Raw genomic sequence first — 18,653 nt, 5'->3', positions numbered from 1 at the left:
GCGAGGGAAGAGCGCAGATACAAGCATAATATATATAAAATAATTATGTACAATTGTGTGACACACGGTTGGTACATGGCTCCCCCCCTAAAAATGACATACTGTACATGTTAACTAGGGCGCCCTGATCTAGAGAGGCGAACTGTAGGCGGGTCATCTGGCAGAAGATAAGCAGGTTTTAGACGATCAATGGAGACCCAGTCTTCTTTGCCCCGAATGTTTAGTAGGAATGCTTTCGGACTGCGTCGGATCACAAGGAAAGGGCCCGTGTAAGGGGGCGTTAGTGGTGGCTTGCTAGTGTCGTTGCGCAGGAAGACGTGCGTTGCAGAGTGCAAGTCCGTTGGTATGTGATGCTTCGCTGGGGGTTTGTAAGTCTGGCGGCACGGAGTAAATTTTCCCACGACGTGACGTATGCGCTGGAGATCGTCGGAGGAGGTTGTAGAAGGAAAAAATTCGGCAGGGACGACCAATGGGTCGCCATACACCATTTCAGCTGCCGAGACGTCGAGGGCGTCTTTAGGAGTGGTCCTTAGTCCCAGGAGGACCCAGGGAAGCTGAGTAAACCAGTTGCAATCCTTGCAGCGGGACATCAAAGCTGCTTTGAGGGTGCGTTGAAAACGTTCAACCATTCCATTGGCAGTGGGGTTGTAGGCCGTTGTCTGATGTAGGGTGATGCCCAGGGGATTCGCTAATGACGTCCACAATTGAGAGGTGAAAGTGGTTCCCCTGTCAGAAGTAATATGCTCAGGGATACCGAATCTTGAAATCCATCCAGAGTGTAAGGCATATGTACATGAGGCGGACGTTGCAGTTTCCATGGGAATGGCTTCAGGCCAACGAGTGGAGCGGTCGATGACGGTAAACAGGTAATGATGTCCTTGTGATGTGGGTAGGGGCCCTACAACGTCGACGTGAATGTGTGCGAAACGACGCTGAGGTTGAGGAAAGGTGCCCACTCCTGAATCCGTGTGTCGATGTACTTTGGAAGTTTGGCAAGAAGTACAGGGTCGGACCCAATCCTTAGCATCCTTAGAAATGCCGTGCCAAATGAACTTTGCCTTCAGCAGCTGTGCAGTAGAACGGCACGAGGGATGTGGAAGGCCGTGAATGAAATCAAACACCTGTCGGCGCATGGGAGCAGGAATCCAAGGTCGCGGTCTACCAGTACTGACGTCACAGAGGAGGGTGGTGTTGGAGTCTTCGAGGGGAAAGTCTTCCCAACGGAGGGACGTGCAGGATGTCCTACAAGCTTGATACTCTGGATCCTGTCGTTGGGCTTCAGCCAGGGCGTTGTAATCCAATCCCAGTTGAACGGCAGCCAACGTGTTTCTTGACAGGGCATCGGCAACGGGATTCATTTTCCCAGGGACGTATTGAAGGGTGCAATTGTATTCAGCCACGGCGGAGAGATGTCGGCGTTGACGGGCGAACCAGGCGTCAGACTGTCGAGTGAAGGCGTGCACCAGAGGCATGTGGTCTGTGCGAATGACGAAGGGCGTACCTTCTAAGAAATGGCGAAAGTGACGGACAGCCAAGTGCACCGCCAGCAATTCTCGATCGAAGGTAGAATAACCCGATTCTGCCTTGGACAGTTTTCTGCTGAAGAAGGCCAATGAGCGGGGCGAGTCTTTGACCACCTGCTCGAGTACTGCACCAATAGCGACGTCGCTGGCATCAGTGGAGAGAAGGAGAGGGGAGTGTGGGATAGGAAAAGTGAGAGCCGCAGCAGTTGATAGGGCCTTCTTTGCATTGCAGAAGGCTGCTTCTTGAAGGGGACCCCACTTCAGGTCCTTTGGCTTGCCCTTGAGGGAGGCGTAGAGGGGAGCAAGAGTGGCGGCAATGGCTGGCAGAAAACGGTGATAATAGTTGATCATGCCCAAGAATTCCTGCAGAGATTTGACGGTCGAGGGCGCGGGGAAGTTCTGAACGGCTGCTACCTTCTCAGGGAGGGGATGGACTCCTTCAGGAGTGATACGGTGCCCTAAGAACGACACTTCGTTGGCGCCAAAGGTACACTTGTCGTACCGGACTACAAGGCCGTTTTGTTGCAGGCGGTCGAGCACGATGCGCAGGTGACGGAGGTGTTCCTCTTTTGAGGAGGAGAACACAAGTATGTCATCCACATAACATACACAGAAAGGGAGGTCCCCTAAGATGCCATCCATGAGATGTTGAAACGTTGCCCCAGCATTACGAAGGCCAAAACAGGAGTAATTGAAGGTGTATGTACCAAACGGAGTGGTGATGGCGGTCTTGGGGATGTCTTCTGGGTTCATAGGCACCTGATAATACCCCTTCAGGAGGTCGAGCGTAGAGAAAACCTTCGCTTTGTGCAGGTAGGAGGTCACGTCGGCAATGTTTGGGAGGGGGTAGTGATCCGGTTCTGTTTGCATGTTCAGGCGCCTGTAATCCCCGCACGGACGGAGGGAGCCGTCTTTCTTCAGAACGATGTGTAAGGGTGACGACCATGGGCTGGAGGCCTTTTGGCAAAGGCCCATTTCCTCCATTTCGGCGAACGTCTGTTTGGCGGCTGCCAATCGTTCCGGTGCCAGACGTCTGAATTTTGCGAAGACTGGGGGTCCCGTTGTCTTGATATGGTGATAATTACCGTGCTTGGCAGGAACCGTGGGCGTTTGGCGAAGTTCTGGACGGAAAACTTCCGGGTACGACGTGAGGAGGTGGGCGTAGGCATCCACGGGTCCGCTGATGTGGAGAGCGAGGTTAGAGGGGGCGGGTTGAAGAGGTGTCGACAAGTACGAGTCTGCGTTGACCAATCGTCGGTGGGCGACATCGACCAGAAGGTGGAAATGAGAGAGGAAATCCGCACCGAGGATTGGCATTGGGACGTCAGCAACGAGAAACTTCCAATTGAATTTACCGTTTCCGAACGATAATGTGAGGTTCTCGTAACCGTAGGTGGGTATCGCAGATCCGTTGGCAGCTACCAAGCGGACGTCAGCAGATGTAGACAGACTACGTTGTGCCTTGAAGAGTTTCCTTGGCAAAAGAGAACGACAAGCACCCGTGTCTACCAAAAATCGCACGCCCGTTCATGCATCCTGTAAAAAGAAAAGATTAGAAATACGGGAGGCCACCGTCACAAGCGATGGCCTACTTACACGTTTTTTGGCCACTGACAATCCTTGGTACATTTCTTCGCGGTTGCCCCGAATCTGAAGAGGTAGTAGCAAAACTGCGGCGGAGGGGAGGTAGTAAGTGGCTGTAGAAGTCGTTCGTTGGGGCGCGAGCGATTGGTGGGTGGTGGGCGGCTTTGTCGCCGCTTCGGCACGTCACGGGGTAGGCGTGTATGTCCTACGGCATTCATGTCAGCTTCGGTTGACGTTGAATAGGCATCCTCGTCGTCAGGGGTGGAGGCGTTGATGGAGGTCTTGAAGTGGCTGTCCATAAGGGCGTCGGCTTTGGTCATCAAGTCCTTTATGGGTAAACTATCGACATCGGGTATGGCAGCGCGTACAGGTTCGGGTAAATGGTGTATCCAAAGGGCACGAAGTAGGTTCACCTCACGCGGAGAGCCGTCTACGGCAGGTTGAAGGCGAGCGATACTGGTCATTTCCCTGAGGGCAAGCGAAGACCTTTGGTCCCCCAACGGTTGTTGCGAGAGCTGAAAAAGCTTTGCTATACGGGCGGCTGGCGACGGCGAGTACTGCTGCAGAAGGTATGTTTTGAGGGCGTCATACGCTATTATGGTGTCTCCTTGTTCACAAAGCCAGTCGGATATTTCTGGGAAGGTGTCCTCGGGTATCGCCGCGAGAACATAATCCGCTTTGGTGGTTGAGCGAGTCACGCCCCTGATACGAAACTGGACTTCTGCGCGCTGAAACCAAGCAAACGCCTCTCCGCTGGCAAACGATGAAAGTTTGAATGGAGCGGCCGCAGCACCAACTGCCGTAGAGTCTGCCATAGTACCAACAATGAAGGGGCGAGGGGGTGGGGGTGGAAGGCGGTGGGAGCGAGTCGACTTCCGGGGTCACCAATGTGACGGGCCGAGAGAGGGTTGTGAACTCAAAGGCAGGATGCAATCAACTGAGTTGTTTATTAAGGAACACTCTCTTTTATATACAAAACCTCAAAGCAACAGGACATAACCTGTTCGAGAGACAGACAATGTTACAGAGCAAAACCGGAGATATGATCATTCAGGTTCTTTTTAGTGCGAGGGAAGAGCGCAGATACAAGCATAATATATACAAAATAATTATGTACAATTGTGTGACACACGGTTGGTACAGCACTCAAGTAATCTCTTGTATAGTTTCATTTCTAATCCTGTCCTGCCATTTAACTCCCAGCATCCTTCTGAGGGCTCTATTCTCAAATTTACTAAATCTATTGGAGATTGTTTCATTGCATACTATAACTGACGTCCATAGAGTAACACCGATCTTATATATAGTCTGATTTTTATATGTAATTTCAGGTGATTTGATTTCCAAATTCTACTTAACTTAGCCATTGTCTGATTTGCTTTTTTCAATCTTTCACTCAATTCTAATTCTAAAGACCCTGTATTGGAGATCATAGTTACTAAATACTTAAATGACTGTACCTCATTAATCCTCTTTCTCCTTCCAATGATATTTCATCTTCCATTACATACTCCGTTCTCATCATCTCTGTCTTTCTTCTATTTATCTTCAGCCCAAACTTGTGTGATATTTCATGCATTCTGGCAAGCAAGCATTGCGAATCCTGTGGTGCTCTGCTAACAAGAATAGCATCCTCAACATACTCTAAGGTCTGCTAAATTCCTATCACCAATCCTGTCCAATCCTTCTCCACCATGTCCGACTGCTTTACGTATTACAAAATTGATGGGGAGGATAAACAACATAGGTGATAACACATTCCCTTGGCGTACTCTGCTGTTCACTGGAAATTCATTTGATAAGACTCCATTAACATTAACTTTGCACTTGCTTTGGTCATGAACAGACTTAATCAAATTTACGTATTTAAGAGGCATTCCATAATAATGTAGGACTTTCCACAAACTTGGCCGATGTACAGTATCAAAGGCTTTTTCATAGTCCACAAATGCCATCAAAGTGGATTTCTATATTCTATGCATTGCTGTACAACATGTCTCAAAATGAAAATTTGGTCAGTGCAACTTCTACCTTTTCTAAATCCTGCTTGTTCATCTCTCAGCATTTTATCAATCTTTTCCTCCAGTCTCTTTAGAATAAGCATAATATATATCTTCATAACAACTGACGTAAGTGTTATGCCTATGTAATTATTGCAATCAGTCAAGTCTCCTTTTATTTACCATTTTTCACCAACACCCCTAACTCACATTCACCAGGTTTTGCCTCTTCATTCCACATTCTACAAAATAATTATGTAAGTAGTCTGGGAGTCACTTCATTTTCGGCCAGTATCATCTCGGCAGTTATTCCATCATATCCAGGGGCTTTTCGTCTTTTTATTTCTATTAGAATAGCCTCAACTTCAAACTCACTGATTCATTCAAGGGCACATCAATGTCTTCATCAGCTTCAGGTTTATCAATCAAAATATTCCATTCATAACGCCCATTCATTACCTCACTAAAGTGTTCCCTCCAATGTTGTCTTAATCCATCTTCTGTTGTTATAACAGATCCATCTCTCGTTTTAATGGGTATATGTTTCTTCTTCTTTGCCCCAGTCGAGATTTCATTAATAATTCTTACACTATAGCCACTTCCTGCATTCATAGCTTTGTCAGCCTCATCTGCTTTACTGTTTAAATATTCTCTCCAGTCATTCCTGGCTTTTCTTTTGACCTCACTATCAATACTGGAATACTTAGGTTGCTCTACCTTGTAATTTTCATTACTCCCTCGAAAACTTTCAACAATCAATTTCTGTCTTTGTCTCCTTTTTATAGTATCACAAGTATCATTTGATATCCATAGCTTTCTCCTTGTAACTGCGTGTCCCAAGACTTCACTACCAACCGACTGATTTATGTTCATAATATCACACCATTCTTTGTTTGCTCTTCGTCTCTTAAAGTCGCTAAGACTGCAACTCGATTCCTTCATTCAGTTGCAAATGTTTCTCTGTGACCTTCTTCTAAAAGCTTAGTTGTATCAAATCTAGGTACTCTATCTACCTTTCTTTTGGGTTCTTTCAGTTTTAATTTCAGTGTGGCAATGAGGAGCTGGTGATTACTGCCAATATCTGCACCTCTATAGCTTCTTACATTTTTTCAGAGTCCTCCTTCTTTCTTTATTAATGGCAATGTGATTTATATGATTTTTGTAATTGCCGCATGGTGAAGTCCAAGTATGCTTGTGGATGTTCTTGTGTTGAAAAAGAGTACTTCCAATGACAAGATTGTTTGCTGAACAGAAACTTATGTAATGTGCTTCCTTTTCATTTGCAACTTCACCAAGACCCTCGAGACCCATCACATTCTCTATCCATTGATTTTTTCCGCCAACTTTAGCATTGAAGTCACCAATCACAATTTTCATATCTCTCTCTGGGATCTCATCTATTACACTCAGCAGTTCTTTATAGTATTCATCTTTCCTTTCATTGGGGTAATAATTTGTTGAGGCATAGCAAACTATAATACTCATATTGCACTGCTATGATTTGAACTTTGGTAGTAACAATCTACGATTTATAGCTCTCCACTCAGTTAATGCCTTTTCTGCTCTTGGTGTCATCATCATTCCTACCCCTTCTCTTCCAACTCCATCTGATCTTCTGAGTCGATATATATATTAGTGTAAAGTTTCCTTACCAATCCCCTTACAATATGTCCACTTAGGGCCAAGATATCCAAACCAATCTTGTTGAAATCACTATCACATGATATGAAATTTCTTCAAATATAATTATCTCTAGTGTTGATACCGTATGTTGTAAGTGTTGTGTTGAGCACTTGAAGCAAACATCTGATCATATGGCCCCTTCCTCTTAAATCACTCAAAGCTGTCACCGGCTGTGAGCCTTTTTACCCCTCTGACGAAGTTGTAAAGAAAGAAAAAAAAAATATGCGTGATTTTGAAATTTTGTTGTTCTTATCTTATACTATGTTTAAAGAGATTTATTTTAATAAAAAAAATCCATATGGAATAAGAGAAATAGCGGATAAACATTTCTTCAAGAAACAAACACATTGATACTGTATCTAATTACAGCCAGCCCCGGTTGAGCTACCAAAGAGCCAGTAAGCCAGGTGTTAATTTTATTTCTACTTTTAATATAAATTCTTTGTATAAGGGAATCAAATATTATTAGGAAATAATAATCTGAAAATTAAAATTTAATGTAAAGAGGTGTTAATTTACAGACATGTAACAAGAATTTTTACTGAGAGAGAGAGAGAGAGAGAGAGAGAGAGAGAGAGAGAGAGAGAGAGAGAGAGAGAGAGAGAGAGTTATTTACAATAAAACCTTGTAAAAATTCAGTGATGTTTTAGTCGTTTTGTTATCTTATTTTTCACTGGCAGTATGATAGATATTCATACATTCATTAGAAAAAAGAACTACTAATAGCATATTCAAGTATTTTACTGTGAACGAAACACTAACACATGCATTCGATGTTGTTAGATCAGACCAACAAGTTTAAACAGACATTTTTGTGCTCAAACCATGTCGTCGTGATGGAAGTTCCTAAGGAATATATGTACTACAGTGATATTCCCAGAGAATTTTACCTTTAGGTCTCCCGAATTCTAACTCCTGGTGCGAATATCCTTAAATATCCTCTCAAGGATATCGCATAATATCAGGGAACGTATTTTTGACACGCCACATAGCAATCTGCACCCCAAATTGAATTTACGCTTCGAGGGGGAAAGTGGCAGAATTGGAAGGAGAGCCATATCAAGGTTACCCTAGTTCCCATACTACTGTTGGCTGATGTTTTTGACAGTAAACAGAGTAATGAAAACCTTGAACTTCCTCATTCCTGTGTTACTGAGGCTAAACTAACTAGTTTAGCTTTTTGATCTCGTGAGATTAAAGCTCTGTTGATGGACCTTGAGGCTTATGGAGGTGTAGACCCAAATGGCATTTTTCCTGATTTTTTTATAAAGACAGCAGATTTCTTAGCTCCAAAGTTATCTGTTATTTTGCACAAGTTAGCAAGAAGAGGAGCTTTTAGCACTTGTTGGAGAATTGGTAATGTTACTACTCTATGTAAATGTGTTTGTGGTAGCTCAAGTCTCACTGATTACCGCCCAATTTTCATAACTCCCATATTATCTAAAGTTTTTGAACGTCTTCTGGCAAAACGTCTTAATAGGTTTGCTGAAGGTAATCATCTATTCCCTAGTTTGCAATTTGGTTTTCGTAAAGGCCTTGGAGCATGTGATGCCCTTCTTACAATCCCCAATGCTGTACAGAAGTCCCTTGATTGTAGTCAGGAAGTTCGTATGATTGGCCTTGATTTTAGTGCTGCCTTTGACCGTGTTAATCATGAGGCCCTTGTTTTCAAACTGAAACAGTTGGGAGTGGGTGGGTCGTTTCTTAGCATTATTATTGATTTTTTAAGTAATAGATCTCAAAGAGTTGTTGTTGATGGACACCATAGTGAGTATAGGGATGTGATATCCGGTGTTCCACAGGGTAGTGTTCTTGGCCCATTACTTTTCATACTATATACACATGACATGCGGTTTGGCCTAGAAAACAAGCTTGTTGCATATGCAGATGATGGTACTCTCTTTCCATCAATTCCATCCCCTGAATGTAGATCTAGGGTTGGTGAATCCCTTAATAGAAATTTAGCTAAAATTAGTGCATGGTGCAAATTATGGGGTATGAAGTTGAATCCTAATAAAACTCAAAGTATGATTGTTAGTAGGTCAAGGACGGTGGCTCCTCAACATCCGGATCTCAGTATTGATAATGTTTCTTTAAATTTGTATGACTCTTTTAAAATTCTAGGTGTAATTCTTGACAGCAAATTTACTTTTGAGAAACACATTAGGTCTTACAAGATTTTCGGTGATCAATCTATTCTGAAGAAGTGTTTTAATTCTTTCATTCTACCTTGTTTTGAGTATTGTTCTCCTGTCTGGTGTTCAGCTGCTGATTCTCATCTTAATTTGTTGGACAGAAACTTATGGTCTATTAAATGTCTTATTCCTGATCTAGATATTAATCTTTGGCACCGTCGTTCAATTAGTTCTATGCATGTTACATAAGATTTTTCATAACTCTGACCATCCTTTACATTCAGACCTCCCTGGACAATTCTATCCTGTTCGTAACACTAGGTAGGCAGTTAATTCTAATAGCCAGGCATTCTCCATCATGAGGGTCAATACTACACAGTATTCTAGAAATTTTATTCCAGCTGTTACCAAGTTGTGGAATGATCTTCCTAATTGGGTAGTTGAATCAGTAGAACTTCAAAAGTTCAAAGTTGGAGCAAATGTTTTTACGTTGACAGGCTGACATGAGTCTTTTTATAGTTTATATATGACATATCTGTTTTCCACGTTGTTAATAGTTTATATAAGACATATCTGTTTTGACGTTGTTACTGTTTTTAGAATGATTTATTGTTAATCTATTCTCATCATTTATTTATTTCCTTATTTCCTTTCCTCACTGGGCTATTTTTTCCTATTGGAGCCCTTGGGCTTATAGCATCTTGCTTTTCAAACTAGGGTTATAGCTTGGCTAGTAATAATAATAATAATAATAATGATAATACTATTTAGTATCACAACAGCACCATATCCAAGATGGCGGACATTCTTAATTCTGTAGCAGATTTGCACGATGGTGTTCCCTGTTGATCTGACCTTTTCGATTGATTTTCAAGGATTATTATGCAATCTCCAGCTTCTTTCGCCTCTGGAAAGTTGAGTATTGATTCTTTATAATGTGTGTAATTTAGCTCCTATCTCACAGTGAAATTAGAGTAATTTATTGTGATTAGGAGCTAGGCTTGTTACCAGAGGCGCCATGGGTGTTGTCGTTCGTTAGGCATGTGTTATTTAGTTAGTAGAACGACATTCTCGGTTAAAATAGCATTGATGATTTAATTATGAAAGCTATTTAGGCAATTTATACTTGTAAAGATATTTATATGCATAATTTTCCTTTTTCTATGTCGATTGTATATGTCAGAGTTTCGGTGATTTAGGTAACCGAGATCTCGTCTTGCCTAGGTAACCTAACCTAAGTGATATAGTATACTTTCGACATTTCCCCGGTTACCCTTGTGTATTGGTTTATCAATTCAACGGAGATTGATATCTCCTAGAATTATTATATAACCGATACCCGTCTCTAGTAGAGATTTAAGGGTAATCTCTCTTTCCCTCTGAGTGTAGCCTTAGGCTACAACCCTAGTGGGTCGTGCCTCGAGTTTTCATTCAGGCATGACTAGCCTAGGGTTTTCTGTCTCTCCCCTTAACCGCAGATGGCAGGTTTTGGGATTCGGTCAGAGCCTCAGAGTATTTAGTCTTGTGCCGACAGTCGGCCGGCAGGGTGAATAGTCATTCCCCTGTCGGCTAGGCTGCCGACATAGGAGGCTAGCCCTCCCTAGACCGCACCTGAAGTGGTTGTATGATGCCGCCACCTTCTCCCTGTGGTCTAGTAGACTAGTCCTGTGCTCGCAGACGCTAGGCTGAAGAGTAGTTATTCTTCTGAGGCCTAGGATGGCGCCGGCACTGGAACTCTGTTTCTCTCTTGTTGAGGGAGGTGGCATTGCTGCCGTCCCCTTAACTGTATTGGCAGACCCTATGTTGGAGAATAGAATTCTCCTGCCGCCTAGGATGGCGCCAATACTGAAACAGAGTTTCTTAAGGGTGTGTAGGACTGGCAACCTTGCTGGCTCCTTCCGCACCTCATACAGGACCCTTTTCCTTCCCCCTAAGTTCTTTTGAGATGCCCGAGCCATTGTCTTTCTTTGAGCCGTCGTCCTGCAACCTCACCGTTGCCGGTGGATTGCGGGGCCGGCCAGACTCCTATTATGCAGCTCTTGTCCGGCTGCCTGCGGCTATTCCAGCTGCGGGTAGCCATGACAACTGCCGGCAGCCATGTTGGCTGCCGGCGGCCATGTTTTATACAAACTGTCGGCGGCTATGACGGCTGCTGATGGCTATGCAAGCTGATGGTACCCATGTCATCTGTCGGCAGCCATGACGGCTGTCGGCGGCTGGTGGCTGCTGGCAGCCATGATGGCTGTTGGTGGGAAGTCCTTTCTGTCACTAAGGTTCTTCAGTCCTCGCACTGCTGGCCACAAGTTCTGTTGCCGGGGTGCTGACTTAGCCGGCAGTATGCTGACTGTACCAGTGCTGCCGGGTGCTAGCCTGCCGGCTATTTGCCGACTGGACCTTGCCGGCGATGGTACTTTTGGCTGGATGGAAGCCTGAATGTTACATTCTCCCCTTCCATTTGAACCTTCTTTCTGGAGAAAGGCAGTAAATTAGACATTTACATCCTTAATTGGTGTATACATACACAGTAATAAGGCAGCCTTCACTCCATGCTGTCTCTCTCTCTTTTAGCTAGCATGCTGGGTGCGCTGGCAGGGACTAGCTATGCCGGCTATATGCCGGCTGAATTACAGTATATGTTTATACAGGTATTCAGTATATTTGCAGTATAGGATATACTGCAGATAGAAAAACTATTGTATATATTATACTACTAGTTATTTTCAAATATATCTTGGGTATCCTTACCCGGGTGTTTGCTGAGACTAATCCTATATTGAAAGAATAGTATTTCTTCAATATTCTGATTAGAAATCAATTTTCATATTACCCGCCAATATTAAATATTTTAAAGGGCTGGTGGTATTACACTTCTAACCCTAAAAGGTAAAAACCATTATCCTTGAGTTTCCCTGATCAGGAAACTCTATGATTTTAATATTGTAAGGGAAGGTCTCAGCAAATGGGCTGGGTAGGATACACAAATATATGTCTTTTATATTTCCTAGTCCAGTCAGAGTCATGCCGGCTGGACCGTGCCGTCAGATGCTTTACGTAATGGCAGCACGCTGGCTAAACTACATTATATATAGTTATACAGTAGTCAGTATATACTGCAAACAGAAAACTATAGTATGATTATACAGTAGTTAGTTTCTAACATATTTTGGGTATCCTTGTGCGGGCTTCTGCTGGCACCGTTCCTATATTGAGAGAATAGAATTCCTTCAATACTCTGATTAGAAATCAGTCATCCTTACCCCACAGTGTTAAAGAATAAAAAGGGGCAGTGACTTGTACACTTCTCTACCCCTTGAGGTTAGAACCCTTTTGTTAAAGTTTCTTGATAGAGGAATCTCCTTATAGTTAATGCTGAGGGGAAGTAACAGCATTTGCTTGCAGGATATACACAAGTGTGTGTCTCCCACTATCCCTTTCTAGCTTACTATCCTAAGCTATTTTAGTTAAAAGATGACCTTTACATATTGCTTATCAGTGAGATAATCAATTGTATACTCATTCTGCTTTCCCTTCTTTACAGGAGGAACCGCAGATGACGTGTGTTGCAGTCTTCTGCAATATCAAGAGTAAGTACTTTTATGGTCATAATACATGCAGGTTCCATGCCCCCTGCATTATTATTTCTGAATCCCTGCGTTATTGGAACCCTCAAGTTTTCAATGTATGTCGGTCCTTAATGTCCGAAGGTTTCGAGAATCCCAAGTCGATCGAGTCTAGGGATGCAGCTCGTAACAAACTACGCAACTGGGTGAGAGGCTTCCAGAAAATCTCTCCGGGACCATACCTACCTAATGATAGGATGCGTAACCTACTATTCCCGAAAGCAAGTAAGGAAATAGTGGTGCCCCAGGCACGATTCACACCTCCCTGCGGCCAGGTAGCCCTTGGGATGGAGGGCAGGAAGCCCTCATGGGAAGAGGTGGATAATGTCATGTCAGAATTACTTCCGTCCGTGCCGGCTTTAGAGCAATTAACATTGACATCTTCACCCTCTACCCCTCTATTAGACGAAACGGACCAATTGTGGGCCCATATGAAAGGTCTAATGGAAAACTTTCGCAAACAAGGCGAAAAGGAGGGAGCGAAATGCAAGATAGAGCTTTGTGAAGCTCCACTTGTCGCTCCCCAAGGGTCATACAAACAACCCAGAGACCAAGACCTTCCGACATGCTCCAAAACCAATCCCTGGAGGTTTGCGGAGCTTAAGCCGATTTTAAACGGCAAACTCTACATCTCAGAGAAGATGGGTGCTGTTCCTTTGGACAAAATCCAGTTTTGGCCAAGCTTTGACGCTTTCCCTAATTGCTTCATTCGACTGAGACATGAACCAACGTCAAGAAAAGAAACGGAACTGAAGGAGGTCATGATTCTCGACCATGATAAGTCACAGGCTATCTTGTCAAGTAGCCTGAGAAAGGTGGGTTACTCGGTGTCGAAAGTATTTACACTAAGTAACAGACACCCTTCCTTTCTTGCTCCTGGTTCAATATCATTCCCCTTTACGTGGAAGGCATTTAAATCTGTTGCCAAGGCAGTGGAGGCAGGTAGACCATATCCTGCACTCAAGGAGTGCAAGCCTCTGTCACTAGCCTTTCCCAGGCAGGAGAAGGATTGGAAGGAAGTCCACTTAACCTTTTCAGTAGGAAGACTAGACGCAGATGTCGCTAGACGACAGTTTAGCGAGAATCTCCCTAAACTATCTGAGTTTCTTTTGAGTAAGAAACAAGAAACAAAGGAGAGGCTTGCAGCCTCCCTATCCCTACAGAACTGCATAGAGTTGTGTCCAGCTCACCAAAGTACCCCAGACATGCTCATGGTCTTAGCTAAAATGCATATGGCCACCTTAGTAAAAGACCTTTATGCCTTTATGAAGGCTAGGAGAGCCTGTAGAGAGTTTGTGTTCACTGCCGCAACAGTGAAACACGAAACCAGGAAGCTGATATCTTCCAATATCTGGGGTAGAGACCTCTTTCCAAACGAGGTAGTTAGAAAGGCTATCAAGAAGGCCACCACGGAGTACATAGGACTTCTCCAAAAGTGGGGCATCCTTTCAAAGAGAAAGTCTTTCACAGTTGTGGGTCCCCAACCTAAAAGGAAGACGGAAAACTCTAGAAATATTCCTCGGGCTGTTCAACAACATCCCACAGTTGCAATGACCGTGGTGTCACAGGCAAGCGGTCGAATATGTAAACCCTCTGATCAGGCGAAGCAAAGAGACGCTTCTGGTAGGAGGGAGGTTCCTTCAGGATCGCTGGACTTTCGATCCTTGGGTCCAAGGCCTAATTGAGATGAGACTAGGATGGGAAGTAGACATGCCTCCCCTATCATTTCCTCAACTCTTCCTACACTCCAAAACTCTCTTGGAATAGTGTACCTTAGAGCTCTAGAGCATACAGGCAGTAAGGAAAGTATAGTCCATCGAATTCCAGGGAAGGCTGTTTGATGTTCACGTGAAGGACTCAAGAAAACTCAGAGTCATTCTGGACTTGTCGCCACTCAACAAGTTCAAAGAAAACAGCAAGTTCAGAATGTAAATCCTTCTGAACATATGGACCCTGTTTCAAAAAGGGGTGTTCGCTATCTTGTCAGACCTAAAAGATGTCTATTGGCAACTTCCAGTCAGTCACCCCGTCCCCTCCTACCTAGGATTCAAGTTACAGAGAATAACGTATGTTTTAGGAAAGAAACTGGTCAGACTAAACACAGTCCTAAGTATCTTCACGGGATTGGCAGACACAGTCATGCAAAAACCAAGCCTAGAAAGGGTTCAGGCAACAATGTAGCTGGACATAAGGCTGGGGTGGGCAGCACCCGAAGTGGCTGGTCTATGAGCATCCAAGGAAGTGATCCGGTTCCCGGAACATTGGGGATGCAAGCTAAGCTTCAAGAGTTCTCGATTCTCTCCAGCTCAAAGGCTTCAATGGTTAAAAAAACCATTGAAACCTATGGTCACACCAACTCTCCTTTCCCTTGGGGATGTAAAAGGAGATCGCAGGGTCGGTCAAGAGACTATAGTAATCAGTCAGGATTCCAAGACGCTAACAGGGAGGAGTTCTGAACTCTCTCCAGTTCGCAGTGATGACAGACCCAGTGCTAAGAGCACAGCTGAAAGATGCGTTAAGAGTCTGGAGAAGATACGCATCAAACGCTCGAAGAGATCTAAAATGACTGATATCGGTCTTTCCTTGATCGCTTCCCAACCAATGGTCAAAGGCCAAAAGCCTATTGAGGACCGTGCCCTTGCAACTACCTCGACTATTGAAGATCATCCGCATGGATGCCTATTCGGAAGAATGGGTTGTTCACTCCCATTAGAGGAAAGTCCAAGGGGCTTGGTCATTTCTACCCAAGGCCAAGGTAGTCCTGTTGAGGTTAGGGAAACTCTCCACGGAGTTCAGACCTCCTCAGGCTGATCTGGGACATCAAAGCGATAATGAGACGTCAGAACCGACAAGGCTAGAGAGCATCTCGTACAGTCTAGGTGACGTTAACCATCCCTTACCTAAAGGGATGGCACCTATCAGAAGCTTATGTACAATCGATCCGCAATGTTACAGCGGATGCTCTACTCGGGCTCAAGCCGATAGAGTTAGAATGGTCCACAGACGCAGACCTATTCTCTCCCAGATGGGAACAAGTCCCCGAGCTGCAGATCGACCTCTTCGTCACGAGCGTCATCAAAAAACTACCTCGATATGTAGCCCCATACGAGGATCCTCTAGTGGAGATAACAGACATCATGTCTCTAGTATAGAAGGGATGGACTCAGTAATTCCTGTTCATCCCATCCAATCTCCTGCTGAAGGTCCTCAACATGCTGAGATCCTTCCGGGGAGGAGTGGCTCTGTTGGCTCCCAAGTAGCCCAAGAGCAATCTGTTCCCTTTAGTGAAGGAACTGAGGCTGAGGCTGGCCCTTGTTCTGAACCCACGACTATCTCAGAAGGTTCAGAAGTTAATTGCCTTCGATTTATCACAGAGAGCCTAAACCCTTCATTTCATGATTTTCTTGCCATAGCGGTTAGGAAAAGATATGGGATCTCAGAAGGCAATATAGAATGCTTAGAAGAATACAAGTCTAAGTCGACTGGAAGACAATATGAGTCATCTTGGAAAAAGTGGGTTGCTTTTGTAAAAGCAAAAGGACCGAAAGAAATTTCAATGAACTTCTGTCTGTCCTCCTTTGTCCACCTTCAAAATCAAGGTCTGGCAGTCAACATGACAACTACGTGCAAGTCAGCCTTGACTAGACCTCTTCTATATGCCTTTCAAGTAGATCTGGCGAATGAAATCTTTAATAAGATTCCGAAGGCATGTGCAAGGCTTAGGCCTGCAGCACCGCCAAAGCTCATCTCATGGTCATCTGTGAACAATGAAGATTGTTCCCTCAAGGATCTAACCCAAAAGGTTATATTTCTGTTCGCTATAGGCTCCGGGGCTAGAGTTAGTGAAATAGTGACCCTATTTAGAGATGAGGGGCACATTCAGTTCACAGAAGCGGGAGAACTGAATCTCTTTCCTGATCCAACCTTTCTCGCTAAGAACGAGCTACCCACTAAGAGGTGGGGTCCCTGGAGAATCTGCCCTCTGAAAGAAGATGTCTCTCTATGTCCTGTAGAGTGTCTAAAGGTCTATCTTCGTAGAACTTCAGACTTCAGGGGAGGACAGCTCTTTAAAGGAGAAATCTCTTGATCAACTTATCCCCAAAACAACTGAGGGCGAAGCTCACCTACTTTATTCGCAGAGCAGATCCTGACAGTACTCCCGCAGGTCATGATCTGAGGAAAATTGCTTCATCACTAAACTTTTTTCAGTATATGGACTTTGAGCGTCTTCGCTCATATACTGGATGGAAATCATCCAGGGTGTTCTGCAAACACTATGCTAAGCAAGTCCATGAACTGTAGCATTATGTGGTGGCAGCAGGTAGTGTATTAAAACCTATCGTCTAATTCTGCGATGAACAGTTAATTGATTGGGACTGTCAATTAAAGGGAGAAGGTGTCAGCACTTTTAGTGTGATCTCCTTTTAAATGAGTGTTGCCATGGTGACACTAACTCTGTTCAAAATCTTAGGTGTGGAATTATACAGATAGCACTAGTGCCGTGTATACATAGTACACAGTGTTGATAGAAAATAACAGGTACAGAAATTATGAAGAGAAATTTTATTAAAAAACTTTTCTTCAGTCTGAGAGTGGCACTCATCATTTCTCTTTCAAAAGAGAAAAATAATTTCTGTATCTGTCACAGGTGTAATTGCTTTCTTATACTACATTCGTTTTACTTGGTAATTCATTCAGTCATTTATTAGAAATAAATGTCTATTAGAATGTAATTGCGTCCTAATTCGCCCGACAATTGCTTGTTTAAGATGCCAGAGTTCTTTGACTTACTCATGTATGTATACTTCATATCATTGTATGCTTGCAAACAATGGATATAAGGGACACTGATATTGGTTCGGCAATACATACAAACCATGAGACTGTTTGTATACTCAGTGTATACTTATGTTTGTTCATACAATATATGCTAACCTTGAGGCCCCTTTTCTACCGTCTAGAATGACTCTTCCCTGTTTATGATTAGTGATGATGACGGATAATGGTAACGTCATTTGTTTCAAATGGTCCAGATGACCATAGAAATATTGTCCCAAGGTTAAGGTACTGATGAAAATCCACAGATACATTAATGCTCTGGTGTGCTTCCATGAGGACGACATGGTTTGAGCCCAAAAAACGGATTTTGAGCGAAGCGAAAAATCTATTTTTGGGTGAGATAGCCATGTCGTCCTGATGGACCCACCCTTCTTTCTAAAAAAAAGATCTTCACAGTATCCCTCCCGAATCTGCTGTATCTGTATCACCATGCTCAATGCTACAAGGAATGTCCACCATCTTGGATATGGCGCTGTTGTGATACTCAATAGTAGCATGGGAACTAGGGTAACCTTGATACAGCTCCCCTTCCAATTCTGCCACTTTCCCCCTCGAAGCGTAAACGCTATTCGGGGCGCAGATTGCTATGTGGCGTGTCAAGAATACGTCCCCTGATATTATGCGATATCCTTGAGAGGAAATTTAAGGATATTCGCGCCAGGAGTTAGAATTCTGGAGACCTAAAGTAAAATTCTCTGGGAATATCACTGTAGTACATATATCCCCTAGGAAGCTACTTATAGGAACTTCCATCAGGACAACATGGCTATCTCACCCAAAAATAGATTTTTCGCTTTGCTCAAAATCCGTTTATTCGTTTTAATAAATCATGACTTAAAAAGATAATTGTACTTCATTAAAGCATTTTTTACTTTTGTTTTCAATTTCGGGTGCATTTCAACCATCAGCTAATAGTAACTTGTTCTTATTCTACAGTATCATTGAGTAGTGTAAGATACAAACAAGTGTTTTTTTTTCAAACTTATAGAAAGCATGGAGTGGCGGTAATTAGTTTTATGAGTTCTGGTGATGATTTTTAGTCTATGAGTCTTCATGCCTTGTACTGAAATTGTTAATGATGTACAGTTACCTTTGAAAAGTAGCATGAACTAAAAATACTATGATGAAAAGCATTTGAGATGAATGTAGTGTAGTACAGTAGGTTACCAAGTGTGTATAGTCAACAGTAGGTAGGTAATGGTCACTAACTTGTAAGTTGGTAGGTTTTGAGTTGACTTCCCCCCGAGGGCAGCAAGCATTCATGGATTT

At 43.6% G+C, this 18,653-nt stretch overlaps 1 protein-coding gene across 1 annotated transcript in view; it reads left to right on the top strand.

Moving 5' to 3' along the window:
* LOC137653847 (uncharacterized) overlaps positions 1-18,653 on the top strand; it is an 829,144-nt gene that overhangs the window by 598,043 nt on the left and 212,448 nt on the right. The gene's annotated exons all lie outside the window — the stretch shown is intronic.

Source organism: Palaemon carinicauda, chromosome 14, assembly GCF_036898095.1.
Source record: "Palaemon carinicauda isolate YSFRI2023 chromosome 14, ASM3689809v2, whole genome shotgun sequence".
NCBI lineage: Eukaryota > Metazoa > Arthropoda > Malacostraca > Decapoda > Palaemonidae > Palaemon > Palaemon carinicauda.
The sequence above is the reverse complement of the archived record's forward strand: the minus strand, read 5'-3'. Positions and strand labels throughout refer to the sequence as shown.